This window comes from Lycium barbarum, chromosome 2 (genome assembly GCF_019175385.1).
Source record: "Lycium barbarum isolate Lr01 chromosome 2, ASM1917538v2, whole genome shotgun sequence".
Taxonomy (NCBI): domain Eukaryota; kingdom Viridiplantae; phylum Streptophyta; class Magnoliopsida; order Solanales; family Solanaceae; genus Lycium; species Lycium barbarum.
The window spans coordinates 6320183-6340673 of record NC_083338.1 but is presented as its reverse complement, the minus strand read 5'-3'; the positions used below and the strand labels follow the sequence as shown (position 1 = coordinate 6340673).

The window sequence follows — 20491 nt, the reverse complement described above, 5'->3', positions numbered from 1 at the left end:
TCAATTCCCTTAATCCCACAGAGTTTCGGGCATGCAACCCTAAACTCAAAAAAAAAAAAAAAGGACTTTAACTTGCAAAAGAAGTCGCACAAGTACAAAAGAAAGGGACAATAAAACAAAGTAGATCAGCATCAGAGCACACAAATACCAAGCACAGACATAGTGCAACGCTTAGGGAATGATTAGTCACTCTTTACCCAAATAATATCCACCCTTTTCACAAGCCTACATTACAACCCCATAACAAGTCTTTCGTGATCCTATGCTAAGGTTTCTCTCATTAGTGGATACTTACATGACGGCCAAGCTTATGGTATTACAATTGCAAGCATTGAACATCTTTCTGAGTTTGAGTGTACTTCTCTAGATGTCCAAAGTTCAAAAATACTGAATATGTGCGAAAAAGGACTTTCTTTTTGGTGAGGGCACTTGAAACATGAGGATAGGTATAGTTCATAATCTTTGTTTGAAGCAAAGTGAACCAATCTTGTTGATCCTTAGGTATGTTTGCGGTACCACTTGAAGCTGTAGGAATTACCAATAAGTCGGTCTTGGTTTGTTGGACGATAAATAATGGCGAATTCTTATGCACAATAATAATTGTTGGTACCAACTGAAGTCGAGGCATGTTATATCAATCATTGTTATTGTTTAAAAAAAATTGCTGGATTTTGCTTTCGTGATTTTGCTATTTTTCTTAATTTTTTTATTTTTTTATTGTTGTATAGTAAATATAGTTCAATGTTGTTGTGTTGTTACTAACTCTATGAGGTATCGACATCTGGTCTTACCATGGAAGATCCTCGTATTTTTTCGCTGAAGCATTAAATTGGAAGAACATTTTGAGTAGCTTAAAAAAAAACGCAAGTGCACATCGCATTTCGCGGGAAGTATACAAATTTTTGTATGTTTTCTAAACTGGGACAAAATTTTTGAGGGGGCCCTCAAAAATTCCACCAATGGCACATTTTGAGAGAGAAGGAACGGGCTCGGCCAGCCCCACAGTAGGACACTGCGTTGGCTCGTCCAGCCCCACAACAGGACACCGAGGGCGTAATAGTCTAAAGGCATCATTCTCATCGCCTAAAGGCACCATTTCATGGCCCAAGGACCTTACCTTCTGCACTTCATTCGCGCCGAAGCAAAGGCGTTACCTTTCAATTTTCTGCATAAGGCTGTGCACCTCCTTTCATATGATGCATGGGTTGCGCACCGCCCTTTGCATCACTTTCATATATTACATGGGCCATGCACCGCCCTTTGTAATTTCTGCATAAGGCTGCGCACCGCCTTTCATACGATGCACGGGCTGCGCACCGCCCTTCGCATCGCTTTCATATGTTACATGGGCCATGCACCGCCCTTTGTAATTTCTGCATAAGGCTGTGCACCGCCTTTCATATGATGCATGGGCTGCGCATCGCCCTTTGCATCGCTTTCATATATTACATGGGCCATGCACCGCCTTTTGTAATTTCTGCATAAGGCTGTGCACCGCCTTTCATACGATGCACGGGCTGCGCACCGCCCTTCGCATCGCTTTCATATGTTACATGGGCCATGCACCGCCCTTTGTAATTTCTGCATAAGGTTGTGCACCGCCTTTCATATGATGCATGGGTTGCGCACCGCCCTTTGCATCGCTTTCATATATTACATGGGCCATGCACCACCCTTTGTAATTTCTGCATAAGGCTGTGCACCGCCTTTCATATGATGCATGGGTTGCGCATCGCCCTTTGCATCACTTTCATATATTACATGGGCCATGCACCGCCCTTTGTAATTTCTGCATAAGGCTGCGCACCGCCTTCCATATGATGCATGGGCTGCGCATCGCCTTTTGCATCGCTTTCATATATTACACGGGCCATGCACCGCCCTTTGTAATTCCTGCATAAGGCTGTGCACCGCCTTTCATATGATGCATGGGCTGCGCACCGCCCTTTGCATCGCTTTCATATATTACATGGGCCATGCACCGCCCTTTGTAATTTCTGCATAAGGCTGTGCACCGCCTTTCATATGATGCATGGGCTGCGCACCGCCCTTTGCATCGCTTTCATATATTACATGGGTCATGCACCGCCCTTTGTAATTTCTGCATAAGGCTGCGCACCGCCTTCCATATATTACACGGGCCATGCACCGCCCTTTGTAATTTCTGCATAAGGCTGAGCACCGCCTTTCATATGATGCACGGGCTGCGCACCGCCCTTCGCATCGCTTTCATATGTTACATGGGCCATACACCGCCCTTTGTAATTTCTGCATAAGGCATCGCACTGCATCTGCATTGCTTTATTATTTTTTCAAATGCCCCTGCGTATGCTCGTAGCCGCATTGCAACGCACCTGCATTGCTTAATTATTTTCAAATGCCCCTGCGTATGCTCGTAGCCGCATTGCACTGCACCTGCATTCTTCGCCGAAGCAAAGGCGTTACATAGCACGACCATTCTTCATCCTACACTTGCTAGGACCATTCTAACAACATTGGGGCAAAATTTTGATTGGACGATCAAAATTTGCCACAACATCCATTAGTTATCACCTTTCGAACTACATTGACCTGATTCTCGTGATTGACGAGATATGTAGGAAGTTCTATGCAGAGTTCGGTCACATCGGGGCGAGAATCATTCTTTCCCCAGGAAGTACACAATCCTTCCCTTTTTATCATTTTTTTCTTTTATCGTAACCCTACCGACAAACTGAGAGTATTATCAAAGCTCTACCAACGTCTGGCCTCTTTCTCCGTACATATCCTTTTAGCAATTCTTTGTCGATCCAAAATAGGTTAAATGTCAACGTCTTCGTCCGAAAACTCTTTCATCGTCTCCGGTCGAAAAGGGACAAGTTGTTGACACCTAATTTTGGCTCGACGTGCTTAGAATTAACGTTTTGGGGGCCTTGATTCGTTAAAGAGCACAAAATACATTTTTTACACATTTTTATATTTTTTCAACAATTTATTGATGATTATCCTTATTTTAGGATTTTTCTCAATTTATTGTCATTTTTTTCAAGAATCATTATTTTGTACATTGACAGCGTAATACTATCATTTTTTGTGCAATTAATTGTTTCTTAATTTTATAGCAATACATTTGTTTATCCTATACATTACTATTTATATTTTATACTTACATTATTATTTATATATGTATTAATCAACTATATTTTAGTACAGCCCGACAGTGCAAAGAAAATCGGAGTAATTAATTTTTAAACGCAAAGTAAAATTCAATCAAATCAAGAACATTTTGAGGTGATGAGTTAGGTTTTGATTAGTTAAAAGAACTAAGGGGACAAGGGGGTATGGCTTCATCATTATTTTTGGACAAAAGGGAGGGTTTGTTCACATTTTAAGGAAAAGTGGGGGTTGATTTAATCTTGGGATCCAACACATATTGACACAAACACACACCACACTTAATTTTCAGATTTTTGGCTCTCTCTTCCAACAAAAGAAACCCTAAACATTTTCCCTCCTCTCATTTTTTTTCCACAGCCGCCACCCACCACCGCGGCCACTGCCTCTCTTTTTCGTCACCGTCAACGACACCCCTCTTCTCCCCACTGTTATCCCCTCACGAAAACACACACACAAAAAAAAGATCTGGTCACCATGATCTTGTCACCATCGAAGCAACGCGGTTTGAACGGAAAAAGAAACTCCGGCGTACTACGCCAGAAAATAAATGATTGACGAACTCCGACAGCCTTTGTTCTTACATTTTGTGCATCATCTCTATTTTTTGGGTGTTGATTATTTTTATTGTTGAAACTGTTTTGGGGCCGACCCCATGTTGCTCTGATTTTTCCGGTAACCTTGTGGTCTCCTCCGGCGAGCTCCATGGAAACCGGCGATTGTGCTTTACTCTATTTTTCTTTACCAACAATTTTTTTTAGTTCCTGTTGTTGTCGTCCGCTGCTGCTGCTGCTCTGATTTTTGTTTTTTTTTTCTTTCGTGGTGGTTCGGATTTATTGTGGGTCTGTTGGTAAAAAAAAGCTCAGACTGATTTTTGTATTTTCAGGTGACCCTCTTGTTCCTCTCCCATCCCCTTTTTCACGTTACAAAGTATTTCAATTTTTGAAATGGGATTTTTGTTGGTGTTCTGAAAGTGGGGATAGCTGGTGTAAAGATTCAGTATTTGATCTGTCAGAGTAAGCTTAATAATATAAAAGGCGTTAGAAGAGTACTTTTTTTTTTTAAATTATTCTTTTTGGTCTGAAATTGCTGTGCCAGTCTTTGGAGTACGTACAACACTCATGGAATATGGTTGACAATTCAAGAAAGTAAAAAGTTTAAAGTGAGTCTTAGGCACTAGCTTTGCTCTTTATTGTTGTTCTTTCTTCTGTTTGGAAGAAGAGAAAAATCAAATAAAATGGGTTGCTGGTATTCAAGATTAAAGAGAGAAGGGTTAGTCTCAAGATGGCCGATGAAGAAATTTCCGTCGATTTCCAAGGCCTTCCATGTACAAAGACGGATTTTTATTTTAAGTTTATTCATTATTTTTTAATTCATCCGATAACTATTTATTCTCTTACTAACATTTTTATTAAGTCTCATGCAGGTATCCGAAGTTATTTTTTGGAAGACGGCACTCAAAAGAAGTTCAAATAGCTTATTAAATTCTTTGTTTATATTTTTTTGCATTCTTCAATTATGCAAGCATAAAATATAGCGAAACTTTACTTTTTAGGGTGTAGGTTAGTGGTATTTATTTATGATCTGCTTAGGTGATTTAAATTTTATGTGTCTTAGACAAATTAATATTAGGTAGTTATTATTTTTGTAGCTAATATTGTTATAGTTATCATGTTTTGCTAGAGTTTTAATTCAATAGCTTAGCACACTTAAGTAAATAAATAGGGGGATTTGCCTCAATATTTTGAATTTAGAATATACTCTCATAATTAATTATTAGGCGTACATACTTAGTTGAATTAATTAACTCACTTCGAGTGCAAAATAATTTCATGCCCATTTTTTATACCTTTGTCACATACCCAAGCTGCTAAGTTGCACATAACTTTTTTTTAATAATTATTATATCACATATGTATAAAATACGTATTGCATGATTATTTATGTGAATATTCATATTATTTTTTTAGTCTAAATTCTATTATTTTTGTAAATAATCAAGCCTTTTTACACATCCCTCGTATAATTAAATTGGTCCAGCCGGGAACCACATTTGTGGATTCTGAAGGATGCCTAACACCTTTCCTTCGGAATAATTTGAACCCTTACCTAGAATCTCACTTATTTTCGTAGATCATGTTAAGCTGCATATATTAATAATATATAGGTACTCTAGTATACCTTAAATGCTAGGTGGCGACTCTGTACATAATTAATTCTTTCAGAGTTCCATAAGTTGTGCTTTGTTTAGCCTTTGGTAAAAATGAGGTGTAACAGATATTATGAAGAACACAGTGAATGGTTCAGATAAGAAAGATCATCCAGGCAATGAGTTCCAAACTAATCGGGTGGCTGATACTAATATCAAGGATAGGACCAACACCAACAAGAAAAAAACCAACAAAAAAAAGAAGCTTCCCAAAAATAAATCCAAAGTGTTTCTCAAGCCCAACATTATTCAACAGGTTGGTAAATATAGGAACAGGAAAATCTTTACTAAACCTGCCCTGAAGAACAAAAATCATGCGGATACTACAACTGATCCTATAAATCCAAATAATGACAAGGATGATGCTACTTCCAGTATTCTCGTTAATCCAAATGAGGACAAAGTGAAGGAACCGAATGAAAGTAATAAAGAAGAAGTGGAACAAAATGGCTTAGATCAACAGGACGATAAGCATGACGATGATACAATCAATACCAACAATGGTAATACATGTAGCTCTTCTAATGATAAACATCAGGTACCTGATAACAAAAAGGATAGTATCAACCAGAGTGTGGATTCACAAACACACGTGGATAATACTATGGAGAAGTCTGATAGCCTTCCCTCCGTGATCAAGAATATGCCAGGATTGGATTATATCGAGGTTACATCCCCCAATAGAGTAGTCGTGGTTATACCTGAAGAGCAACTACAACAACAGCAAAATATGGAAGATACTATTGATTTCTCTCCTGTTAACAACAAAAAAAGCCGAAACAAGAAGGGAGGTAAGAAAAAGAAAGAAGACAACACCAATGCTAATAAAGCAAAGGAAACAAAGAAGAACTCTGTCTAATTTCCATGATTAATACAATCTTTTGGAACATTAGAGGAGTAAGGACCAAAAAAGCCAATCACAGGCTTAAAAATCTTATCAAAATTCATAAAGTTGATTTTGTTGCTATTCTAGAACCATTTTTGAATATGAGCAAAATTGAGAAATATATGAAATACTTTGGTTTTCAACATAATCTCTCCAATTTAAATGGCCAAATTTGGCTTTTTTGGGCTGGAAATTACAACACCTCTGTTATTGACAACACTGATCAACAACTCACTATCAAGATGCACAACTCCAACACTGGCAAGGATATCTTCATTACTGCAGTATATGCTAAATGCACTGCATTAGAAAGGAAAGATCTTTGGGAGACTTTAATGTCATCCTAGATCAGGATCTTTCCAAAAGTTGGAGACTTTAATGTCCTCCTAGATCCTGATGAGAAACTTGGAGGAAGACCTCATAGAATGTATAAGAGTTTAGAATTTAGTAGTTGCATGGATGCTTGTGAGGTCTCAGACTTGGGTTTCATTGGTCCCAAATTCACTTGGTGCAATAATAGAACACTAAGAAAGAGAATTTGGAAGAGACTTGATAGAGTTTTCATCAACGACGAGTGGGCTACCTTATTTCAAACTAATACTGTCAGACACCTTTCTAGAGCCGGGTCCGATCATAAACCTCTCTTGCTTAAGTATTATGACAGTTCTCAGAGAGGTGTCAAATACTTTAAATTCTTGGATTTTTGGGTTGATCAACCTTCTTTCATGCAACTGGTGAAGAATAGCTGGAACACTAAAATCACAGGAAATGCTCAATGGATCCTACAGCAGAAACTTAAGCTCCTCAGCAAGAAACTCAGCCACTGGTCTAAGAATGTGGTGGGTAATGTTTATGATCATGTGAATGAATGGGAGATCAAAATGCACGACTTGGAAGAAGTTGATTTACTAAATAGCAGTGACATGAGCAGGGAAAATCTTAATAAAGGGCAAGCAGAATACATTAGATGGATGAACCTTCAAGATAATATATTGAAACAGAAAGCGCAAACAAGATGATTTGAAGAGGGAGATTCCAACACTAAGTACTTCCATAGTGTCATCAGACAAAGAAGAAACAGAATTCAACTCCACAGAATCAAAAATCACAGACACAGATGGGTCCAAGGAAATGACAAGATTGCAAAAGCTGCAATCCATCACTTTGGAAAACTCTTTAATACTCCTCATGATTTTAATGATTTTAACATTCTGGAGTATATTAACCCTTGTATTACAGATGAAGACAACAACAAACTTATTGCAATCCCTAATGTTGATAAGATTAAGGATACAGTTTTCAGTATGAGTGTTTCCAGTGCAGCAGGGCCCGATGGCTACTCAGGTATGTTTTTTCACAAATGTTGGGATATTATTCAAGATGATATCAAGAACTGTGTTCAGGAATTCTTTAGAGGGAAAAAACTCACTAAATTTTATTCTCACTCTTGCCTGATTCTTATCCCTAAAACGGATTCTCCCTCTAATTTCTCTGAACTTAGGCCTATTAGCTTGAGTAATTTTACCTGTAAAATTATTTCCAAAATTCTTTCTAATAGGATTAACCCTCTATTGGGAAGATTAATTTCTGAAAATCAAAGTGGCTTTATTAAAGGTAGATTAATTACTGAAAATGTTCTTCTTGCTCAAGAAATTGTTCAAAGCATTAAGCAATACAACAAAGGTGGGAATTTGATTATGAAACATGACATGGCCAAGGCATATGATAAAATGTATTGGAAATTTTTAATGTGTGTTATGAAAAAGTTTGGATTTTCTGGTATCTGGCTTGACATGATTTGGAGGATTATTGCCAATGTCTGGTATTCTATTCTCGTTAATGGCACCAGAGTTGGGTTTTTTAGTTCCTCTCATGGCCTAAAACAAGGTGATCCCCTTTCCCCATCTTTATTCATTATTGGATCTGAATTGTTGTCTAGAATGCTAAACTATCTCAACTTCAATGAAAACTTCACCCCTTTCAGCATGAATCACAATGGTCCTATCATTAACCATCTAGCTTATGCTGATGACATAGTGATATTCAGTGGGGGAAACAATAAGTCCATCAAGCTCATTAAGTATCAGATTAGGAGATATGAAAAAGCTTCTGGGCAGAAAGTGAATAATGATAAGAGTTTTTTCATTACTGCTCCTAATACTGCCCCCTATAGAATCAATAGAATGAGAAGGATGACTGGCTACATGGATAAAATTTTTCCTTTCACTTACTTGGGTTGTCCAATATATAGTGGCAGGAAAAATAGTAGTTACTTTGATGGCATGCTTGCCAAAATTATTAAAAAGCTTAATGGATGGCAAAGTAATATGCTTTCTTATGGGGGAAAGATCACCCTCATTAAGCATGTCCTTCAATCCATACCTATTTACACTCTTTCTGCTCTCAATCCTCCCAAGGGCATCATTGATATCATGGAGAAACATTTTGCTAATTTCCTTTGGGGAATCAGCGATGGCAAGAAAAAATACCACTGGAGTAAGTGGAAAAATCTTTGTTTTCCAAAAGATGAAGGTGGTATTGGTTTAAGAAGTATGAATGACATTAGTAATTTCTTGATCCTTAAGAGATGGTGGAGGTTCAGGACTCAACCATCTTTGTGGGCAGAATTTTTAACCAAGAAGTACTGCAAAAGGTCACATCCTGTGGGCAAAGTTCCCATATCTGCTGACTCTCATACTTGGAAAAGTTTGATGAAAATCAAAGCACAAGCAGAACCTCATATCATCTGGAAAGTTCAAGCAGGAAACTCCAGCTTCTGGTGGGACAACTGGACAGGTATAGGGGCCTTGGCCAAGCTGTGCCAAGGCCCAGGTAAGTCTCCTAAAATTCTTATCAATTCCTTTATTGATGATAATTCTTGGAATATTGACAAATTAAACGTTGTTATACCTAATCACATTGTGAATTGTATTTCCAATATTGTAATTGGTAATAACAGTGAACCGGATTACCCCATATGGAATCACTCTGACAATGGGATTTTCACAAATGATTCTGCCTGGCAAATTGTTAGAAATCATAGGCCAAAAAATAATTTCCTTAACAATCTTTGGCATAACAGAGTTCCTTTTAAAATTTCCTTTTTGGCATGGAGGATATTTAAAAGGAGGTTGCCTTTTAATGATATTATTATCAGATTTAATATTAACTCACAAACCGATTGTTTTTGTTGCAGGATTTCACAAAATGATACTATGCATCATGTTTTTGGAGAAGGAGATGCAGCAATACACATGTGGAATAATATGGGAAACCCCCTTGGAATACAACATGCAAATCAGCCTATTGTCAACATCTTCAACAATTGGTGGAGTACAAAATCTGAAAATAATTTTCACAATATTCTACTAAAGATCACTCCTAACTTCATTTGCTGGGAATTATGGAAGCAGTGGTGTGCTTGCAAACATGGTGGCCAAAGACACTTCCTTTATAGCAGGATGTTTTATCAAGCTTTTGGTCATATCAAAGTTGTTTTGACCAAGTATTTTCAGAAGTTGCAAGATATCAACCACTGGCCTGCTTTCTGTCTTATAATAGAGAAACTTAGGCCAGTGCATATGGTGAAGCAAGTTACTTGGATCTGTCCTCAACCTGGAAGCATCAAGATCAATACAGATGGTAGTTACTTACATAAGATTGGTAGGGCAGGCACTGGTGGAATTGTAAGAAATAGTCAGGGTGAACTGATTATGGCATTTTCCATTTCTGTCAAATATTGTAACAGCAATATGGCGGAGGCTTTAGCAGCAGAGTTTGGGGTAAAATGGTGCTATCAACATGAATACACAAATTTTACCCTTGAACTAGATTCTATGGTCATAGCTACTATGTTGGATAACAACCTTGTCACTAACATGAAGCTAAAATAAGTTCTGGACACCATCCGAAGTATCAAAAACAGAGTTGGGATTCAAGTGAGCCACTGCTTCAGAGAAGGGAACCACGTTGCAGATCTTTTAGCAAAATTTGCTTCCACGTCTACTCAGAATCTCCTCACTCAGTCTCTCCTTCATTTGCCTAGACAAGTAAGAGGCTCTTTTCAGCTAGATAAGTGGCAACTGCCCAGTCTTAGGTGTAAATATGACAAAGCCAATTTTTTTGTTAGCTAAATTGGTTTGATTAGTGATATACCAGAAGGCCCTCTAATATATTATTTTGCAAGTCTTCTGGTCTCCTTAGGGTGATTTAATCACCTTTGGCTGTGTTGTATTGAGGTCAGGTCTAGCCCCCCTCTGCTCTTTTTTGCTAATACAACACGACTCAGAGCTTATCTGGGTAAAAAAAAAATGGCATTCAAATGGATATTCCCACCATAGATTAGCTTTCATTCCCTTATCCAAACTCGTATGCAGATTTAAATCAACCACAAGTTTAAGTTATACACCGATAAAAGATAATCTATGCGTTACGATCCTTGAATTATTAATCCCTGCATTATTAATCTTTATATTACAGTATTTGTATAACTTATTTTTAACTGAACAACCTCTAAGGGGTCGTTTGGTTGGGAAATAAGTTATCACGGGATTATGATTTGGAGATTAATAATTATTTAGTGGATATATATTTACCGGTAGATGTTTGATTTACTGTATTAAAAGTGGGATGTAGTGGGTGTAATATTGGATATATAAAATATAATAATAACAACATACCCAATGTAGTTTCACAAGTGGGGTTCAGGAGGGTAGGATGTACGCAGACCTTTCACCTATCTTGATAGAGAGACTGTTTTCGATAGACCCTTGCTCAAAAGAAAAGAAAATAATTTGAAGCATGGTATCAAAAAAAAAAAAAATATGGCAATACAATAATAATATAGAGCAAATGAAACAACAGGCAGTAACACACATCGGCGAAAAGGAATTACGCTGTTACTAACTAAAACTACTAAATATAAGAATACTCAGCTACCTACTAATCTTCTAGCCTAATTCTCGGCCTCCACACCTTCCTATTGGATATTTTAAACACAATTTATCTCAGGTTTATTTGATAAAAAGTTACTTGCACCAGATGTTTACACAAATCCATTTAATGTAATAAGTCTTGCATGCACACTTTTTAACACTAGACTATGCAGTAATTCACCTTGGTTTGTCAAGTCTTAAGATTCCATAAATGATATGCCAACAAACACCTTTTGTCCTTAGCTGACCAAATGTTTTTGGGGACAATAACCATATTTCCTGCAAAAAAGTAAAGAAGTATTCTCTTTTAATTCGGTGTAAACATCCTATGCATGTAGTTAAGTATTTATGAATTTATAATTTCTTGTCCCATCAACTAAACAACCCGTAAGATTATTTATATATAGATGGCAGGGAGAAGTAACGAATAGGTCTTCAAACCTATCTGATCTACGAGAGTTTTGTCAATTAAAATTCATCAATATCAATGGCATCCAATGGAGTGAAAATTCCATAATAGATCTCTCGAGTCCAGAGCTAAAACAAGGTACTAAACAATGGGAATCCACAAAAGTTCAAGTTCTTGAAGCCTTACAAGAATATGGTTGCTTTGAAGCAATATATGACAAAGTTCCAAGTGAAATTAGAGAGGCCATGTTTGGTACTTCAAAAGAAATATTTGAATTTCCCTTAGAGACCAAATTGAAAAATTTCTCAGAGAAACCCTTGGATGGCTACAAAGGGCAGGTTCCATTCCTACCATTGTATGAGAGTTTATCCATTGCTGATTTGCTTAAACCTCAAGGTGTTGAAACTTTTGCTAATATCTTCTGGCCTGAAAATGGAAATCTTGACTTTTGGTATGTGTACATATACTTCTAATTTTAGCATTATTTTTAATTTTGCTTTAGTTTCTTAGTATGATGATAGTCATTTTCTTTTCATGAAATGAGATCGAAAGTCATATTCTGATGTTTGATTACCCGAATATGTTTTCATGGAAAAGACTTCCCATCAACATGCCTTACCGTTGCAATTTTTGTAATTTTTGCTGGGATTGGTCTCTTTCTAGATCGTTTAGTGTAACTTTTTTTAGGTGCAGTTTACTTTCTACTACCTTTTATCTATCTTTTGTATTAGTGGTTTTTCTAGTGTGTATTTTTTTTTTTTTTGAGTTTGACGGTACTTTTTTGGTGTTTCTAGTCAACTTTTTTCTCCTCACAGTTCCCACAAATCTAACAATTAGAATTTGTTAAATTTTATACGGAGATAACCGATGCTCACCTTTGGCAAAGTTAAAAGACCAAAACTGCCTAGGAATATATTTTTAAGGGATCATTTCGAATCTACTCAAACATAAGGGCCGTTCTTTTTTCATTTTCAACATCCAATTATTATCACATCGTATTACTATTTCTACAAGTTTTATTAGTATATGTTCATTTTAACCATGTAGTTTTCTAAATGAAATTGGCAGCAATCTGGTAAAGTCATACACAAAGCCACTTATGGAATTGGATGAAATGGTAAAAAAGATGATTTTGGAATCTTTGGGGATGATAAATTACATTGATGAATTCTTGGATCCCAGCTCTAGTTTTCGTTTTCGGTTTACACGTTACAAGGCACCTAAAAGTGATGAAGATGGGAATAAACTTGGATTGATTGGTCACACAGATGGTAACTTCATGACTATAATATCACAAAATCAAGTAAATGGATTGCAACTTCTCAAGAAAAACGGAGAGTGGATTGACGCCAATGTTTCACCAAATTCTTATGTTGTGTTGTCTGGTGATTCCTTCATGGTAAGTGTTAATTTTTCTTTATGACATTTATTTATAATTTATATATTTCTCGCTTGTTGTCTTTTTTTTTTTTTTTTCCATTTGGTCTGGTGCCTGTTTTGTGCCAAAGTGATTCCAGATTTGTGTCGGGATAGTTCCACTTTGGGGGTAAAGTGTCCCTACTAAAAGTGAGTCCGTTTCCGAGATTCAAACTTGAGATCCTTGGTTAAGAATGATGGATACTTATCACCCATCATATTTTTGTATGTATTAAATACGTATCTTTTATTTTTCATGAGAGGAGTCATCATCATTTGTTGTCGAGAATCTTGGGATTAACTAACACAATCACACAATCAAAATAAATAGAGAAGGAAAAAATAAAACCGGAAGTCAGGAATTTAACGAGGTTCAGCAAAGCTTAGTTCTCGGGGTTAGAAGCTGAAATAATCCTACGAAGAATGATTTTCCAAACCTACTAGAAAAATCTAATATAATCAAATTTCACAAAATTCAAGACACAAACCAAAAAAAAAAAATTTTGAAGTCAGTTTACTATAAAAGAATTAGTAAGTGTTACTAATTCTTAAGTGTTACTTGTACCGAAGATATAAAAATTTTGAAGTCAGTTTACTATATGGTTAACCTTCTTGATAAGTCATGGGCAGATTTAAAGTTTTACATCGAGTGTGTGCAGAGAGGGTAAGATCTTAAGTTAGGGTTAAATAAACATACGTTGAATTCCATTGATCCATCAGTCGTACTGTCGACAGTTAAGTGTGAGATTAGCTTTCACGTTCCGCTAGCACTAAGAACTCTACTGATGGCACGATAACCACTATACCACCTATTCAAGAACATAGTAGGCTATAGTTTTAAAAGATTTTTCTATTTTTTTTCTTTTTGCAAATTTTGCAGGCATGGACAAATGGTCGATTGCATTCTCCTTTTCATCGGGTAAAAATGGCCGGAAACAATGATAGGTTCTCATTTCAGTTATTTTCAATACCAAAACCAAATTACCGCATAGAGGCACCAAAAGAACTTGTGGATGAAGAACACCCTTTACTCTTCCAGCCCTTTGAAATTCAGGGATTATTTGAGTATGTTACTTCACCAGCTGGTTATAAAGCTGGTGCTGGTGCTTTCAAAGCTTATTGTGGTGTTTGAATTGGTGCAATTTCTTTTAAGTTTCAGCTTTCTATGTGTTGTGTGATACTTTTTATTCTTACATATTGATATTTATCATAATTGTATGATGATTTTCTGTTATAATGTTCATATTGATATTTCTCATAACTTTATGATGATTTTCTAGTATAATGTCTTTTTGTTTGTTATGGTTTGTAATATGTATTTTATGCTTTTAATGATGCTCGATATGTTTTGCTAATTCAATTTGTCGTCTAGTGAAGATTACATAGAAAATTATTGGTCTAGGACTCCTATATATGTATATATATATACACATATTGTTGTGTAAAGTAAAATAAGAAAGATTTTATGTATTTTTATATCTTCTTCTACTTGATCTCTACGAAGATTTTCATAATTTTAAGGATTCCAAAATTAATACCCAGTACAAACTTTGTCCTTCCACACGTGCAATTGAAATAATATAAAATCTAAAAGCAATACTTTTCGTTTTCTGAGAATTAAGTCAACGAATCTTTAAAGTTAAATTAAATTCAAACATTTGATGTGAGCTGATATAATGCAAGAAATTGTAAGTATTATGATAGTCTATTCTCTACATCTAACCGGACAAACTTAAGAGTCTTAGACTATATCCTAAACCATGTTAAAGTGACTATTACTGTTTCTATAAATCAAAAGCTAATTCAAGATGTTGATGAAGAAATAAAGATTGATTGTTGTGTTTGCTATGCATCCTCTTAAAGCACCAGGGGTTGATAGAATGACTCCATTATTTTCAAAGGTATTGAAATATTGTATCAAAAGAGATGTGCTGTTAGAAGTTTCTTTAATATAGTTACTCCTACATGGAACCATACTTTAATTTTCGATTTCACAACTGAGTCCTATAAGCTTATGTTCTACCTTCTACAAAATTAATGCTAAAATTCTTGCGCCAAGAATGAAATGTTTCCTAATATGATATCCCCTACTTTCATCGGACATAGACAAATGTTATTTTACCTCATAAATTTATCTAGGTTTTGAGAAAAAACGAGGAGGTAGCTAGGCAGAAAGTTATGGCTATGAGATTGGCCATAAGTTTGACACGTATGCATAACACCTATTCTACTTACAGCCTTTACGATGTCACTATAGCAGGGTAAAGCATATTTTTAATATCTGTTTTGGAATTGAATTTAATTTAAACATTATTCACTCTACAATGACCAATAATATAATGAAAATCAACTATTCACCACAGTGAACTACTTCACAACATTCCTTAAAGGTGTATTTAATTTGTAAGCTACATAAAAAACACTCCCCAGTTTTAAAATGGAACACTCCGGGAATGGATGATGAGGAGCGAATTTATGTATATAACTAGGAGAAGGCACAAGCTAGCTTATTGGATATCTAACCGTCTTGATTGTTGGGCTAAAACGGTCCAAAATACTCTTAACATGATGTGATATTGTCCACTTTAGGCCAAGCCCACACAATTTTCCTCAAAAGGCATCACATCATTAAGATTATCCAACTTCTTATAAGTACCTCCTTTTTCTTTTCAGCTACCAATGTGGTACCTTGTTCGCACACCAACAATCTCCCCCTCGAACTAAGTTTCACATGACTCATTACGGATCAAAGATTTAACGTCAATGTGTCACCCACATCGTCAGAGTATTTACGGTCACTGAAGCCCAAAGCTGTGTATGCGTCTTCAAAGCTATGGGTAAAGGTTGTAAACCGGCCCATAGACAGGCAAAGACACTAAGCCGGGCCTCACACCACATTCCGCCATCTTCTTACTCGCCCCGTCAAATCATTGGCTCTGATACCAGTTGTTGGGCTAAAACGGTTCAAAGATACTCTTAACATAATGTGATATTGTCCGCTTTTGGCCAAGCCCGCACAATTTTCCTCAAAAGGCCTCACATCATTAATAGTATTCAACTCCTTATAAGTAGCTTATTTTTCTTTTCAGCTTCCGTCATGACTCGCCTCAAAATTGCCACTCAGTCCCATTACTATGGATCTTCCATTTTTTTACTTTCTTCTGCATCCAAAAACCAATCAATATAGTTAACTTTCACTGTTTTCAAACCATAAGTTGATATCAAGAAAAATATGTAGAAAATAAGAGTAAATCTTGAAGCATCTAAAAGCTTCACATAGAACCCCTCAACGGAGACAGGAAGCAATTCAATTTGGTAAATATTATCTGCATTGGAATGTGAACACAAAGTTATAAGATATCATAATCATTTGACTTCAGAATCAATTGACTTTTTGTCATTCAGACTTGACTTGAAAGTCCTTTATTAAAAGAAGAACACTATAATTTTAAAGAAGAATAACAATAATATTAATCTTTCCTGTTCTTCACGACATTCTTGACTCTTATTTCGCGATGATAATATGTTACTTTTATTGTCAAAAAGAGGGTTCAAAGATTAAAAAAGAAGAGAGTTCCTTGCAGGCCCTTGCACTGTGTCGTATGAAGTATTTTTTTTTTCCTTTTTAAGTTAGAATGTACTAATATAACATAGAGACCAAGGGAGATGAGCACCAATCTATATTGTGAAACCTTTCAGAGAAATTCCAAAGAAGGTAAAACTATCTGCAGTAGGGTTTTCAGTTTTAGTAATCCATGAGCAAAAAAAAAGTAGAATCAAGAGATGCGTTCTGAAAACCAAAAGCAAATTCGTCAAACAATGGTAAATTTGAAAATAGACCATAACAATAGCTTTTTGCCGATCTATGATGGATTGATATATAATGATGTTACTAAATCAATAAACTCACCGATGGAATCATAAAGAAAGAAACTACTAAATGAACAAACCGAGCAACCTAAAATCAATCTTCATTCCAAAAACGGAAGTAAACAAATCCAGATTTTCATATCGAGAAAAATTTCCCCAATTGTAATGTCCACAAAATTCTAAGTTACCCCCTTTCTTCCTCAGGTAGAAAAGGTCCTCTCCCTTAAATCTGCAATATATACTTTAATATGTTTTCAACAACACTTCTTATTCACACTTACCTTCTGTCAAATATCAAGAACTAAATCTTTACAACATTACCCTCACTAATAGATTTATCATTAAATGGTCAATTTCATCATAGATTTCCGAACATTCTTCTGGAATTACTTTCAGTTTCCTTCCCTCTATTTCGCCAAATACTATTTATAGTTAATCCCATAGTCAACTAAGAGTTAATCCAATAGACCAATAAAGAGCTTGAAACGTAAAGGAAATAACATTGAAGAAAAAGCAAGACTAAATAATCGATGTGGGAAGCTACAAAAGAAAACTAAGTCTAAAGAAAAGATTAAAAACACTTAAGAAATTTGACTAATATCAATTTAGTGGAAAGAAAGCAATGAGCAAGTAATCTATGTTAACTGGCAGTGTCCCAGAAGAACTTGAACTTGGAGCAAAGCAACAACGGGAGATAACCAAAGAATCACTTTAATTATAAACTGACAATAGGGACAATACTATAAAATTAACTCCAACAACAATAATCCCAATTTCACCTTTCGGAGAAACTTTAAACTTTTAAATAACAGAACTCTAGATTATTTAAAGAGGATATAAACTTTACCAAAATAAAGGAAGTGAAAAGAAAGGCAATCAAGGTATTCGCAAATGTGGAGAGCCAGGATATTATAGTTTCTCTCTTTCTTCGTTAAGAAAATTTTACCAATTCTTTCCAGTTGAACTGTTCCGACTGTTTGTTTCTTAGAGTTTGGTGCTCCATCTCTAGTGAAGCAAAATAAAAATTATTTGTAGAGTCATACCAATCACACCTTTTCAAGATACATGTATAATGACCTAGTTGTTCGAAAAATGACTTGAAATCTCTAGGAAGGAAGAGAAATTAAACACAAAAATAAAAAATGAGTTCCAGTACAGCACACGTCACCGACTTTATGTGGCAGGGACTTAATCTCGTAGTCATTTTGGTCTCTCCCCTCATAAAAAGAGCGGCCAAGCCCAGTGGTTCACAACTTCCTTGTCTGCATTGACGGGATTGACGGAGTCAGAAATTTTGTTCAGGATATTCAAACTTAGGCAAGTATTTTTTTTTTTATGAATGGGTACACCAAATTTTTTAAATCAAACTACACAATATTTAGTTAAACAATGACTTTTAAGATTTGTTTATTTGAAATAAGATTAATCAAAAATAAAAAAGAAATGTCAAACAGAGACCTGTTGGGAATTGCTACTGGTAAGATCTGTTTTTTAAAAGGGTAAGCCACTGTTGTTGAGAATAGAACTTGGGCTCTGCAAGACTGTCTAGGCAACCTTTACCACTGGAATACCTCTATAGTTGTTTCAAGGGTGTTCAAAACATGATTTTAGTTGATAATGACAGTATTTTACCTGTATACACTGTATAATTTGGTGAAGAGTGTTTGGCTGATCATTCTCGATAGGTTGTAGCTCCGCTCCTGAATGTCTATACTGTTATGGCATTTGGGAAATGGCCTTTGATGAACTCAATATTGTAAGAACATATATGGATTGATCAATTCAGGGAAAAACAGCAGTATCCGTTTTATTAGGGAAAAGGAGGAAAAAACCTGCACGGTCTCACTTCATCGTCTACCCCACTTCTTGAACACCCAATTTTTTTGCAATTGTTAGAGTCTGAATCTTGAAAAGCTTAAAAATTGGGAAGGAATTCTCATCCCACCAGCGTTATGGATCAAGGAATGTGGAATTCCCCTGAGTTCTCAGAATGTATTGCATGAAGCAAAACAGGTTTTTTTGCCTTGTTATGGGAAAGAGGAACAGAGGAAACATGTGTGATGAGTGAAACAAAGCAACGGTAAAAGTAAAACAAAGCGATGTTTCCAGAGTTTTTTTTTTTTTTTAGGAATAGTAAGGGAATATAAAACATTGTTTGATCAATTTAAAAATGTAAGAAAGGCAAAAATCTGAGAAAAAGATAAATGCAATTCCTCAATTTGTGTTACGCCACATCACCGGACTTATGTCCCGGCTTTATATAATTATATAGATTAGGGTCACGTGAAGACATGATAACTTGATTAAACTCGATGTATTATGTGTATTCTGAAAATATATCTAATATTAACTGAAAGAACACATAGTTAAACTAGATTGAGTGGAGCATTAATTAGGAGCTATGTGTTATCCTCCCGTGTCCAGAATTGTCGTAAAGCAGAATAAAAAACTGGAAATAAAACTAGTAAGTAGAAAATGAAAGCAGAAACTGTGCAAATAAAAGTAACAAATATCCGGGACTACAAAATTCACTGTGTGTCCTTAAGGAATTTAACCCCCTCACTGTACCCGAGGTTACGGATTATTTCCTCCCAGGATATAACGGATATACATGTCGTAGGAGTGGCGGTACCTCAAACGCCTACGACTTCGGCGAACTCAACTGTGGCAACGAAACACAGTAAGACTCGATCGTTTTATTTGTAGAGAAAGAATGCAGAATGTGTAATGCAAGAATTTTTTTTTTCCAGTAAGTGAGAATTGAGTCATTGCCTCAGTTTATATAGCCTCGAACATGCCTATTCAGAATAGGCTTGGTGGCTGTTCGGAAAGGCCATGCCTTTTCCGAAAAAATAAGAACGTTGGGAATTTTTTTTCCTTTAAATTTTTATTCCGCGAAAATTTAATTATTTATTAATTAATATTTTACGGCGGAAATAATAAAATAATTTCAGAAAATGAAGATTGAATTTAATTTAGTCCAAAAAGATTATCAATCAAATCATTTGACCAAAACCGAAGCGACCGACGACGACGGCGCGAGGGGAGTCCCTCTTCTTGACCCTTTAAGAGATACAGGAAGTGATTTCTACTATAAGCACATAACTTTCCCTTTCTACCACCAATGTGGTACAAGGCTCGTTGAACTTCATTTTCCTTCTTTTATTTTTTTTCCTTCCATTTCTCATTCACACCAACTTAGCTAGCTTCAATCATTAACTAGCTTTAACACTATGTTTATATCCTCAAGGTCTCGGCCTCAATCTGCTAAGAAGACATTAGTCCTCTGGAGATTAATGAATATTATATTCGAGGAATCAAAATTTGAAATAAAGGCATAGAGCTCACCTTTGGGTAAAAATTTATGCAAAAATTCGGTATTTTCATATACATTCTTAGCATTACATCATAATTAATCAGTACATGCTTTTATCTCAATTTGAGGCTTAACCATGACAATATGTTCTTGACGCTGTGCCATAAGTTGGGGTTTTTCCTAGAAAACATATAAAATAGCACATATGTTAGCAAATTTAACTTATATGAAATTTATTATAATTATTTTATGAGTGACATGATTGTATAAATGTTTTTAACAAACTTCAAAAAAATAT

At 35.8% G+C, this 20491-nt stretch overlaps 1 protein-coding gene, 1 long non-coding RNA gene and 1 pseudogene across 3 annotated transcripts in view; 2 read left to right on the top strand and 1 right to left on the bottom strand.

The window, feature by feature from the left end:
* The window catches only part of LOC132625994 (sorbitol dehydrogenase), a 72581-nt gene that overhangs the window by 36979 nt on the left and 15111 nt on the right, over positions 1-20491 (top strand). The window lies entirely within an intron of this gene.
* LOC132629260 (probable 2-oxoglutarate-dependent dioxygenase AOP1) lies at positions 11670-14139 on the top strand (annotated as a pseudogene).
* On the bottom strand, positions 15299-19231 carry LOC132629259 (uncharacterized). Its single transcript, XR_009578159.1, has 3 exons — positions 18510-19231; positions 18050-18139; positions 15299-16168 (listed from the first exon to the last, which is right to left on the bottom strand). It is a non-coding gene; the product is annotated as an uncharacterized LOC132629259 (long non-coding RNA).